Source organism: Mastigoproctus giganteus, chromosome 7 (genome assembly GCF_048544385.1).
Source record: "Mastigoproctus giganteus isolate SK-2022 chromosome 7, ASM4854438v1, whole genome shotgun sequence".
Classification (NCBI taxonomy): Eukaryota; Metazoa; Arthropoda; class Arachnida; order Uropygi; family Thelyphonidae; genus Mastigoproctus; species Mastigoproctus giganteus.
The window spans coordinates 146295843-146309616 of record NC_143581.1 but is presented as its reverse complement, the minus strand read 5'-3'; the positions used below and the strand labels follow the sequence as shown (position 1 = coordinate 146309616).

The 13774-nt window shown below is 37.2% G+C and overlaps 1 protein-coding gene across 2 annotated transcripts in view; it reads right to left on the bottom strand.

The window, feature by feature from the left end:
* The window catches only part of Sema1a (semaphorin 1a), a 699485-nt gene extending 686133 nt beyond the window's left edge, over window positions 1-13352 (bottom strand). Inside the window, exon 1 of one of the 2 annotated variants that reach the window (XM_090377935.1) lies at window positions 13269-13352. The gene's annotated coding sequence lies outside the window, so the exon portion shown is untranslated. Of the gene's footprint in view, window positions 1-8485; window positions 8675-13268 lie in introns of those variants that run through there. The other variant, XM_090377936.1, reaches the window with a different exon arrangement.
* Between the last annotated feature and the right edge of the window lie 422 nt (window positions 13353-13774).

Below are 13774 nucleotides of genomic sequence, written 5' to 3'. Positions count from 1 at the left end.
TTTTGTAAAAACGTATCATCAGAGAATGATTTATCTAGACAAGGGTGAGCAGATTCTGATGGCCACAACTTGGACAAAACGAACTGAGAGTGGCATGAGCTAACGCGGACCCAGGTACAAAGTTCATGAAGGGTTTCTCATTGTGTGAATGTAAGAATTAAAAGAAACAAGACAATTATAACTTATAATAAATAAATAAGGTAAAAATGAATATAATAAAAACCTTTTTGTGTTATTTTAAGTTCGTAAAATGTTTTACTGATTATTAAAAATTAATTTAATTATTTAAATAATGCAATGTAATTATAATGTCATAGTATAATGTAATTATCTTGGCATAAACTTAACCAGCAAGTTTTTGAATGTGTCAATAACATGTTATACATCTTCTAAAGATCAAAATTCTCAAAATGACTAAATTCTAAGACCTGCTAATGAAAACAAACATCGCATTCTTCAGCAAAATCAATGGAAATTGCGAGGCAGATTGGTCGACCACACAACACAGAATTGTCTATGGTGGAATTCTGTCTTTAGCCCACAGGACAATGCACTGCATTGGTACACCGAAAGTCTACACCACTAAGACTGCTTATAGATAGAAGAGAACGAAGGAAAGTCATCGTTCATCTGTCATCCTTATTTTCTTAGAATCATCAAACCATATTTAATTAACAGTAATTCAAAACATATTTAATTATAATATAATTTAATATTAAAAATAACTTAATGTTGTAACATAAAGGTCATATTCAACGATAGAGTTGGGTAGATCTAATTACCTTTCACACATTTTCATAGCTTGATAATAATATTTTCTTATGTCAGAGGTACCTTAGATGTCACAGACTAGAAAAATACTTGTAGAATTAGAAAATCGTAATTGCCTTCAGTCCCATGGGAACTGAAGAAGTCTATGGGAACTCGTGGAAGATTAGTGACACTCGGATGGTTTCCGATTCAGTGAGTCAATCACCCACGTTTCTGGTAATCATCTACTTTCTATGCGTGATCCATTTAGTTGTGGTAAAGTTGTGGTTCCAGCATATTAAAGGTATCCAAGGTACCTTTAATATGCTGGAAGCATAGTTGATGAGAAAAGAGCCGTCTATATTTTTTGTGTGATGATTAATTAAGGCTACTTACGAAAAATATTCATAAAAAATATTGTTAAATTTATTTAAAAATTTAATTTTCTATTTATACCCCACAACGGACCCATGAGGTCAGAGGAGTTTACAAGATACAGAATATAAAAGCAGCATCGTTTTTTTAACAGTCACTGGGCTAGAAACACGGTCAACTCCTTCAATATTTTTTATTATCTGGTTAACAGAATGGTCAAATTTGCATAATTTCTAATATCAGTCAATGAGCATGCAGTGAACGTGCACCTATGTAACTATTAGCCAATAAAACTGTGGATTATCATGCGAAAAAGTTTTATACGACTGTAGCAGTACTCAAGAATTAAGACTAGCTTCCATGTTGCGAAATTTTATAATTACTATGTATTTTTTTAAACCTAATTTTATCGGATTTCCACTTTATTTTTAAACATAACTAAGAGTAAATCTATCATGAAAAAAAAAAAGCTGTAATAAACTGGTGACCGTGGCAGTTTTATCAGAAAGTATACGCCTTTTGAGCCGCATTCCCAGACACTGAGCTTCGATTACGAATGACATTAAATTCTTTCGTCTAGACATCACAAATCGCCTGTAGTCTGATGAGGCTTTCACGGATTAATGAAAACTATATAAAAAGAAAACAGAAATTCCTGGAAAGTCATTAAATCCTAGTTGCGTTATATTAATTAACTTACATCATGGAGGTGTTTCATTATCGTGTTGTCCTTTGGATTATCCCATGTTTACACCTCGGTGGGGTGGAGAAATAATACATAATCCATTTCCTACTAGTGCATATGTAATGATGGACGTCCAATTCTTTGGTGAATCACAGTTTACATTTAATTAAAAGTGATTTCAACGTGCAGGATAAACTTGACCTAAATTTATGGCAAATATATGATTTACGAATATATTCTTTTTATTTCTGATTTCGCAAGCTTTTTACTAACTTCTTAGGCCTAACATGGAGACTCCAGTATTTTCCCAGTTGAGAAAAAAATGCACAAAAATACTCAGGTATCCAGAAACTTTTGTCACTTTCTTTATACGACTGTTAAATGGAATAATTTAGAACACTGAATTATCGTAAAACGTTAGAATTGCTGAGCTTAACAATAAGTTAAATTCGAGAAACACGCTATGTAGAGTACTGCTATGTAAGATGAAATAAGGACACTTTTCCATGTGAGATATTTTAATTAGTTTATTGCTATGTAATTGGCACATCTGGTTTGGATTCAATATCGAAATCCCATCTGGTTCTTCAGTGGCGAAGTTTGTTTTTCCATGGTCAAATCATACACTAAGTGGACAGAAATCATGGGATACCTACCTAGTAACGGGTAGGCCCGCCTTTCGCCTGGATAAGGGTAGTCACACGGCGACACGAGGCATTGAGTCCACTAGTTCACGAAAGCGTTCCACAGGTATTTCCAGCCATGCTTGCTGCACCGTTGTTCATAATTTCGTCGCATACCTGGGTGGAGGATCCAAAGCTCGAATGGACCATTTCACAGCATCCCAAAGATGCTCCAGGGCGTTAATGTCCCATGAACGGGAAGGCCATTTCATGGTGGTAAAATCTGCGGAATGTTCTTCGAACCATATTCTAGTTACCACGGCTCTGTGGAGAGGCGTATTGTCCTGCTGGAAGAGTCCATTGCCCTGTGGGTGCACGATGACTATGAAGGGATGCAAATGGTCTTCCGGTTAACTCACGACATTTATCCATACTGACATCGAATTACCGTCGATGAATGCAGTGATACTGTGTACCTATATGCCTGCCAAGCGGTGGGTTCGTCCACGAGAGGGGTGACAGCGTCGTGTTGCCCGGGAACCAGGTATCTTATGAATTCTGTCCTTTCAGTGCATAACTCCTTACAAACGCAAAAATCTAGGCCAGAAGACGTGTTTCGATTTTGAAATCAGAAACGTAGACAATTTTATCTAATTATTGGGATTGCTTGAGTCTTTGAAAATTGTCCTTTGCTTACCTATGATCTCGTTAAAATACCTAACGTAGAAAAGTGTCTTTATTAGAACTTTCTTACTTAACAGTAAGTATTGTACGTTTGTTCAGAATTGAAAAAAATTCTGAGCATCGTGGTCACGCAAAATGTCTTACATCAGTGTAGGACCATTCACATAAACATTTAAGAAGTTCCTTATTCTGAGGGTCTTTTTTTAGAATTTAAGAATTTTTTTTTCAAAAATCAGGATATTGGGCGTAGCCTCTAAAAAGATATATATTTTTTTCTTTTTCAAATGGATTCTTATTTCATTTTATTTTTGCTATGTTTTACAAAATGGACAGAAACTAAATTCAGTTTGAGCGATGGCACGCATCGAGCTATCCAATTCTCCAAAGCGCATTCGTACGTTTCAATGAAGTTTCCTGGCACATATCTGAGAGAGCACCCCCACCGTACAAATTTTGAATTGGATGTCACGGAGAACGCAGCGCACGGAAGAGCAACCTGGTTCAGACAGATATTGAGGATGCCAAGAGATAATCAACTTCCTGGAGTTTTGGCGATGACTACAGAAAAAGGAAATAAGAAAAACTGGCGAAAGAAAGGCAAGGAAAAGAATGATTAATGGCAGTAACACATGAAGGAAGAGACGAGAGTCGGAGACTGCGAGGGGGATCAGAGCTTGACACGCGCATTATGGGAAGATTATGAGCAGGGCGGGTAGCAGAACAGTTGCCAGCAAAGTAAAATATTATTGTTGGTTGGGTGGTTATAGAAGTGTCGTGCTGGAAAGTCACAAGTCACCACTATCAGATACCACCCCAGGTACGCATATTAGAAGTGACCTATTTCCGGAAGGTGTCCCTGTTCTGTCAACCTCCATTTCCGTTTCCTGAAGTTATCACGGGAAGAGAAACATCTACACAATTATGAGCTTGATTATTCCGCGATTATTACGTCAGGACAGGCAGTGGGACCTGGACGCAGCTTACCTCCCCAACACGTGTCTCCGGGCGCGTAATAAATTACTGATAATTTCAACCGAAGAAGGGTTATGAACACGGAATCATAAATCAACTTTTATAATCGCTAAATAATGATTTACGACCTGTAAATTGATTTATTCATGAATCCATTTGCATTGATTTATGAATCACGTAAATTGATTTAGGAATTACCTTGAGTTATTAATATTGATCTACAAATTCCTGAAAGTTTTTTTGTCTCAGTTTAGTATTATTAGAGGTAACTTACTTTACTGGTTTCTGACCAAATTGGAAAGCTAGCAGTTAGACTCTCGGTTTTAGTTCCTGGCAGATTATTATTTACCATTACAGCAATTAAACACACAGTTCAATTTTTTCTAGCAAAAGAATGGCCTTTGGTTTTTCTCTCCGGATATATTGCTTTCGAGAAACGAACATAACCCCTGGCATGATGCCGTGAAGGGTTTTGTAAATTTATGGTACATGCGTGTACCTTACAATAAAGATCATCTTTATTTATATAATAATAGGATTAATTGAAACACAAAGAGATGTGGTTGGGATTATTTTGTTTTAATTTGTTTTTGTTTGATTTTATTTAATTTTGACTTCCATCCTACTGAAGTCTCAAGCCCACCCCACAAACGCAAATCTGACTGCAATTCACAGAAAATTCTAGGGTGTGTAAAGCGGGTGTTAGCAGAACATTAAAGACACATTTTTTTACAAAAGAAATTACAAATATTTGATGACCATTATATACAACATTTACATAAAAGAAACAAATAATTACATACAAGCATACCAATTTCCATATATTTGAACCGTACTACAGTACACTATACTATCTCTCTCTCTCTCATCAACTATTCTCAATTTACAAATTATTAACATCAGTTGTATCTTACTTAATATGAATCCTCGATGATTACTCAATCATTCTCTTACATTACCAAGTTTTATCGCCTTACATCAGTAAAACTCATTTCAACTCTTATTACTCTTTTTGTATATTTGTTTCTAGCCTTTAACGCATGAAATGTATTACAACTGGTATCCTCTTACCTCAGTAATGTTCACTATAAACAAACTTGTTTATATCCCTCATTCTATCTTAATTACTGTCTAGTTGTCATCCCTCTTTACTCATGAGGTTTCTCTATTAATAAAATTTCTTTCTCTTTAACCTCATCTGGTATGTTATCTTGTATTGGCACCTGTCCTAATTTAATGATATAGGTTAACATATCCTTACAGTACTACCCCTATCCAGACTTTCTTTCTCTTCTTGGCTCACTTATCTCTAAACTTAACCACCACCTTCACGGCCTATCACTGCCTTCCGATGCCAGACAAGGCTTTCTTTCTTGCGCTTTTTTTTCTTCCTTTTTCTTCTTCATCTTGCTACCACGAGATGGGAACTCTGACCACCAAAAAATCTACGTCAACCCGAAACTCACGACTTTTCCCCTTAGACCACAGAGAAGTCAGATACAGAGTGGACACTTGCTCAATTACTCTCTCCGAACGTTTCTTTTTCCCTCAAGTTTGGAACGCCTCCCCCATACTCTGTTTAATTTTTCATTCCTTTCTATTTGCTAAAACATCTCACCACAGCTGTCTCCATAGCGCACAAACCAGCCCATCACTAGAAATTTCTTATTTTTTTTTCACACGGCAGTATGACCTATTCATGTTTGCTGGTCGCCTCCGAAACACTAATTTTCGTGTTCACACCTTCTCTGCTAAATATGGCCAAGTTACCAAAATATCAGCCACCCTGGCGCCGTTTTCTTTTGACGCGAACATTGGACGTCCACTAATTTCCTGTTTACTTCCTAACGGTGGCTTAGATCAAAAGAGACGCTTCGTAATCCCATTTTACGGTCCTATTGTTCTTGCCCTCAGTAACCCTTTCCTCGCCTGTTGGCAGATGATACCCCCTCCTGGCTGCTGGCCCTGTTAGCTCTCTTATGTTGTTCGAAATTACTTGTTTCCATTTATACCGTACGTTTATAGCTTTTCCATCCCCAAATCCAGTGTTTCTTCAAACTTTAACCTTATTTACATTAAAACTAAATATCCAATCTTAATACTTACCACTTTTAACTTAATACTCCCTTTCCATCGCCCTTCCTGGATTTATTCTAGCTAATTAGATATTTCTATTATATTTGTAAGATCTACATCTTACAGAGATAACGCATATGTAAGTTATGTAAAAAAAGTTTATGTTATTTTCAGTTAGAATTTTATCGATGCTTACAGCTGGCGTTCTTAAGAGTCTTCATATACATCAATTCAGCATTCGATAAAGACATTTTCTTAAGGATCGCTCCTCGCAATTTTTTTACGGGAAGATAAAGTTTGTAGAGGAAGGGAACACTAAGTTTTGAAAGTTAGCATCTCTTTGAAATATTGCAAAAATGTATGACTGTAACATAACAAAATGGGTTCAATGTGGTTCCCACATTCCCAACGATACGATTGCCCGACGGGATTACAAATAAGCAACCAAGAAGTAAAATGTGCAACGGGCAAATTGTACAATGGGCATTTGTCCGTGAAGTGAACTGTCAGCAAATGACAGCCGTCAGGAATGTGATTGTCGCATATAGACTTCATCCCATAAAAGGTAATGTTTTCAATAATCCAGGGAGGCAAGTGTTCTTCCTTGACCTTTCCTTCCTTTCTTTCGATACTTATGTCTCCATAAAAGGAAGTCAGATGTCTTATCATTCATACTCCAAAGGGAGTAAAAGAAAAGGACAGAACAATAGTTGAAAATACCGTTTCTTCAATTGCTTTAAAACCATTGTCTTTTCAGATTACGTTGAAAGTCAATAAAGTCTTTTATCCTTTCATTAAGAAATAAATTAAGCGTAACACGAATTTATGTTAGATAATAATGATGGTGATCTCATTCAAAAGTGGAAATCCCGATTGTGCATCAGAAAGGATATCGAGTTGAGCCTTCATTAGCAATGGGTTAACGCAAACAATCATTACGTCATGCATCATTCTCCGACAACTTATTCATTCCAATAAGGGTGCTGGAATTTGAAATTAAACCGACAGCAATTCTCTGTGCAGCGAGTCAATGCAATCTCTCACAAGTAATGTAGCCGTTGACAACCGACTGAAAAGATCTTCGGTGGCAATCGGTATTAGCAAGCTTCCTCCCAAGTTGTTGCAACCCCAACTCCCGATACTATAAAAGGATCAGATCGATAACTATTATGGGCAAGACGGATACAAATGTTTACAGGTACGTCTTGAACATCTTACATCGTGCGATCGGCTTAAGTTACATAAATGGGTTTATGAAATAATTCATCGATTGGAGAACTCAATGGCTCTGCTTTCGGATAAAGCGCGAGGTGCCTTGGACCTTGGAAAATTTATTCTGGTTTCGAAAAGTGTATTTTGAACGAGGTAATTTAAACACCGACTGATTCACCACTCGAATTTCATTTGTAGTTTTATTATACTTTTACGCCTGCCACACCCGCTCCCAATTGGTTCCTCTTCTACTGATTAGGTAGCAGTTAGCCGTAATTAAACCATATTTTAATGAAAATTGTGGCTTAGCTTTTGAGATTTACAACAGACTCGTATTTAAATATCATACTGGGATTTTGGGAGAAAATCTTGTTTTAAAAGATTCATTCTTTATTGGAAGATGAACTTTATAAATGCAAAATTCAGGACTAGCGAACTATAGCATAAACTGGAAAGGAAAGAAAAAAAGAAATGCTAAATTTACCTTACATATGTTTTTGCATTTTGAATATATACCACCTTTAGGATATAAGGATGCTTGGGGGAGGGTGGATTTTCTGAAATACGATGAAGCAAAATGAGAAGACCGTGTTATAAGGATTCATACGTTTGCAGTCGACTGCTTTCGAAGAGGTTATGGGGCAAGGCACAGTATACAACTTAAAAATATCAAGAGGTTTTGGTTTTTCTTGATTTGTGCCATTATCATTTTTATCAACTCTCGAGAAGATACATTACTAAACCTAAAAAAAAAAAAAGGTAAAAATTATGGCTTTATTCCGAATGAAAACTGTCATATATTCCGTGATCGGATTGTCTGTTTTTCAGGATGAAAAACCGGAGGCTCTGAAAGATCAAACCATGCAACTCTTATCACAGATAGACTAACTCAATCATGGTGTCAAAAAAAGCCCATATAAATTCCTACCATCATCATGGAAACTGAACCTCAAAAGGTGGAAATAAATAGCGAGGTAAAGATAAATTAGCTACAAATTAAGATGAAATCTGAAGGATATAAAAGGGGAGAAGGAGAGAAAGAGAAATTATTTAAAAAGGAGTAGGTATTTCATCAGACTTAAAGGCAAAAAGATGCACAGCAACTTACGTGTGATTTTGGTGCCCGGCCAGAGAAACATCCGGATAAAATTGGATAGGAATTGAATCACTACGACTCATGGCTACTCGGCGATCCCAACAAGGTTGTCGGTCACATCGCTATGCAGCAGAGACGCTCTGTGTCACCATGCAGCCGGGTTTCCAAGGGAGTGAACTGTGTACGGAATCCAGCTACTTATTACTTCCGCCGTACGTATGTGTGCAACGCTAGATCATCAGTAAGTAACTACGGACTGGCTGTGTCATGGCTTACTGTCCGTTGACCAACTTCATGCCGACTCGGCTAGTCTCCAAGGTCGCTCTCAAGCGACAGGCAGTCTCCGGCGAAAAGGTTAAAAAACGTAGGAGATCAGGCGTTTCCGTGTTTAGTGAAGCGACACTAATACGTACGGCATGAGTCATGGGATTGAATCACTGGTTGTAAATGGGAGGGCTCGTCGACGACTCTAACCTTTGCGAAGTGACCGACCTGCCTTTCTGACGTATAAACAATTTTTTTTTAAACGTAAACTTTCGTCGTTGCACGTGACGCCCGGCCACCTAGGAGACGTCACGCATTGTGTAAAGCCATGACTTAGACGAATGGTCTATTACTAATGGTTTTTTTTTTGTTGTTGTTCTTCTGATTCTCGCAGCTCCCTCTATCGTCCTACTTGTCGCTCTTTCTCTTCGGAGAAAGCGCATCTTGGGCACATGCCTTTTCCAACTAAGGGCGGCGAGCTTCGTCTTAATTCTGTGGATCATTTAGAACGCCCGATTTCGACGAAGTCAGCCCGAAGGTTGCACCATATCGGTAAGTGCGCGAGAGATGCTGCGAAAACAAGAAAGGTGTTTTGAATCACATTCGTAGAATTTAAAAAGAGCTTAAGGAGTTGCAGCCGATTATCTGGAATGTAACTTATGATTAGTAACTTCTGAGTTCTCGTTAAATTGTGATTCTGCAAGTGTTGGGCATTCCAGTTGCTTTAAAAGGTCAAGGTGGACTGATTCATCGGTATCCACTAAGGACATACAACACTGAAACCATAGTGACCAAAGTTAACCGAAGTCCTGAAATATTTAAAGAGAGTACAATTGGAATTGGTAATGATGCCTGGAACACAGAACGAAATCTGGAGAATTCACTTCAGACTATATGTGAATGTTACAGGACGGTTAACAGTGAATGAGTGCTAATAATAGTTACAGTCGCCATTAAAATTAGCATGTTTAGTTCTCATGGAAACAGACTACAACAATTCCCTCAGAGGTTAATTGATTTTCTATGATAAACGACTTCGCTTTATGTGTCTTCGTGGTTTTTCCAGACAAGCGCATTTAATCCGAGAAGGATGTCAGCTTCCAAGGACTGAACTCGTGACATGCAAAACCCAGACTTGTAGATCGTTATCTGCGACAGTCTAGGGATATTGAAGAATAAAGTGCGCTTACAGAATAATTAAAAATAATCGTATTGAATTAGTACTGAGGAACCTGGTCTAAGATACATCAGTGTACCATGCTAGTCAAGTGTGTTCTAATGTCGGTTTGTCTGTTTTCCCAGTGAAAAGGAGGAAGGGGAAAGTTTTTGTAAAATCTTCGTTTTATTTGAAACCAGGTAATAAGCTCGCGTGAAAAAGACTTCAATGAGTTCTTCGTATCGAACTCAGGTTGCCTTTCGAATTTTTTAACCGCGAACAATGACTTGAATTCTGTTCAGAAGGAACTTGGCTTCATAATGGGGAGCCATTTAATTTTTTTATTAGTTTCCAATTTTCTTAGATGGCGTTTACCTAACTTATTATCGCCAATGGGGATAAGTATATCACAGATAATGTGAACGAAGAACGCACTGGCACACGAATAAAAAAAAAAACCCTTTATCATAAGATCATGGTTTCTTCAAAATAATTTCGCACTTTTTGTGGTATTTTTATTAATCTTTGTTTTCTTCTTTGTTCTCTTCTTCTTTCAAGTTTTGCTTTATTTTGTATTTAAAGCCATCTGTGGAAAATCGATTAAAGAAGCCAGTGGAAGAGCAAAATTAAATTCCGGCTCTTAACTGATTGTTTTTAACGTCGTCCGCGCTTGTGTTGCAAGAAAATGAATATAAATTTAGTTTTTATAGAGGCGCTTAGCTGCCTCGCCCTTCGCTATCGCTACTGGATGAACATCTCTCCATTCTAGACTTAATAACGATTGCACGCTATTACTGTAGGAGGTCAGAAAAGCTGATAAAATCGACGATGAAACAGTAAAACACTCTTTCTTTTCTTTTTTTTTTTGTTCCAGCCACTAAAGCTATATATGAACATTCCAAAAATATACGAAAGACTGGTTATTAACAAAACAAGAAGATGCAACTACGTTTATTTATTTATTTCGCAGATATTTGAATACATGGAAAGAAAAAGGGCATTGAAGATTAGCCAGCTCTAAATGTCCTACAATCTACAAATTTCACTTTGGACGTAAGTGAGCTATGTATCATCTCAGCACATGGAGACTAGTTGATCTTTGAGGCAGTCAAAACTTAGTGAAGTCCTTATTCTAAGTCTATCTCTAAGGAACAAGAAATATTATTGTTTTTCTCTGGGTAAAAGCAGTTAAAGGCTTTTTTAGTATGCTAAATCCAAACTGTCCTTGACAGACCTTTTTTTTTTTGGAAATTATTGGATTTCACTGAGTGCCGAGTTAGTCGTCAGTCTCAGCTCATGGTTTACGATGTTAATCAAAGCCTGAAATTGAATCGAGATAAAAATAAAGCTAGAATTTTCGTGTGCTCCAAGCTTGCTACTTTCTTGAAACATTATCAATCTTAATTTGTATATAGGCAAGCTAAATACTCTACCTAGTACTCATTGAACTGATAATCATTAGTCAACGGATTTTCATGCAATTAGTTTATTATTGTGATATAAGTGATGATAACCAAGGTTGCAGCCTCTAAGTCGAAATCACCGATAACTGGGGACTGCTGAAGTTGAATTCTCTAGTTTCACCTCCCTCCTGATGGGACTCTAGCATTAGTAGAGGCACATGATGCAAGAAAGCAAGTTTATACTACAGCATCAGCCAAAAAAAACTATCAACTTTAACAACGACAGATGGAAGTTTGTTTCAGCAATCAACCACCCACTGGCAAAAGGCAAATTTTCGTATATCTATTCTATAACTGTCTTTCCTCAATTTGAATTTATGTCTCCTCAGGTTCGTAATCTGAGCAAGAAGCAGAATCTCATCAGAATTGAGTCTGCTCAATCGATTCAAGGCTTCAAGGCTACACTTCAAGGATCAATCAGATCACTTCGCAGGTGCCTAGTCTCCAGACGCTGCAATTTGCAGAACTTAAGCCTTTCTTGGTAAGAGGACCCATTGTTCCCCTCACCAATCTTGTTGCCCTTCTCTATACTCGTTCTAGCAACTCTACGTCCTTCCAAAAATAAGCCCTCCAGACCTGTACGCAGTATTTAAGGCGTAGCCTGACCATTGCCTTATACAAAGGGATAATCACCTCCCTGTCCCTGCTAGCAAAATTCCTGTATATCATTGGCAATACCCCACGATCTGCTCCGGCAGCCTGTCTGCACTACTCAGAAAACTTAATATCTGACTGCACAATTACCCCCAGGTCTTTTTCATTCTCCACTTCCCTGAGTGTAGTACCGCATAGTTGGTACGTTTCTCTGGGGTTACTTCTACTCTTATGCAGTACTTTGCATTTGTCAATGTTAAACTTCAGTTTCCACTTCACAGCCCATCTGACCAACTTTCCTAGATACTGTTGCAGTAGCACACTGCCATTACTGTCATTAACAATCCTGCCAACCTTTGTATCGTCTGTAAACTTGAACACTGTCCACTGACATCTCTGTAAACTTGAAGAGCAGTGTCCATTGACACTGCTCTTCAAGGTTCAAAGGTAAAATAAATGTTTGTTATAAAGTATAAGCATTACACTGTCTCAAAACGCGATTACATTTTGAAGTATAAATAAAATTAGTACTTCAAAATATTCGCGTTTTTGTATTTTTGTTTAGCGCTAGGCATTAACATATGTGACTTTTTATTTATCAATGTGGTTATTGAGTATCTTTAAAGTTTTTTGTTAATTATTAGAGTTATAAGAATACTACAGAATATTCCTCTACATACTGTTGATAGAATCTTTTAATGGGAAATTCTGAATGAAACTGAAAAAATTGGAAACACGGACAGCTGTCGCAGTTTCATCATTTTTCCAAATTTTCAATAGTAATTTGAGATTTTATTTTCCTACCTGTAAGAAATACATCGAGTTTTCAATGCCGTATTCTTGAAGTACAATGATGCTACCAATATTTGTACCATAAAACCATTACTGAATTCACATACTTATAGTGTGTGTAATTTATTACTTTTTTCCCAAAAAAATCTCTGATAGTAAATATGAGATTAGATAACCCGCTATTTTTGTACATTTTTCGGCACCTTGTGATTTTCTTTGAAGGTAAAAAGGGCTGATTGTACAAGATTTGTTCAATAAACGTAACGTTCAGTATTAAGCACACAAACAGCAATCCACGGTGTTGTTTGAATCATTCTGTTGAGCCACCCATCGCGCGAGATAAATACGATGTTCTGAATTTCCCTTTAACTTACTGATAGTGTGAGGTTCATCGTAATGTTTCTCTGTGGGAAATGAGAGAGCGACTCCACCGTGACACGAGTGTTCACTCTTTGTCTATTTGGAGCAAATGTTTCGGTGGCTTTTTTTGAATGAGGTATATGCACATAAAGAGAAATATTCTTACCGCAGTTCCGTGCTTTTTTAAACGCCCTTCCTGCTTTAAAGGTGAGAAGACGGATTCAGTGCGAGCCAACGTTGAACGATTCCTGCGAAAGATAAATATCAGAATATTTTAGTACTGCAAGTTGATCCTCTCTTTCTCTCACTACATATGTGAGAAATTTGTAATATTATTCAGATAATTTTAACGTTACAAAGCGTTATTTTTTTAATTCGCTGTCGTTTCTCTAAATGTCTTTGACTGACAGTTTCATCGGCAGAAGTTTCATTGACCCAGTCAATCAAAATGTAGTTTGATTGGCATCCAAGGGATGCCAATCAAACTACTTCTGACATTTTGATTGACTGGGTTCTTCGAAACGGAAAAGTAGGCTTCCTGGTGGCTTGTTCACGACATTTCCCACAGGAAAAGGATACGGTGAACGCAACATGAGTCATTCCAAAAACTCTATAGCCTACATATGTTATCCATAATTAAAGCTTTATTGTAATCTAGCCGAAAATGATAAT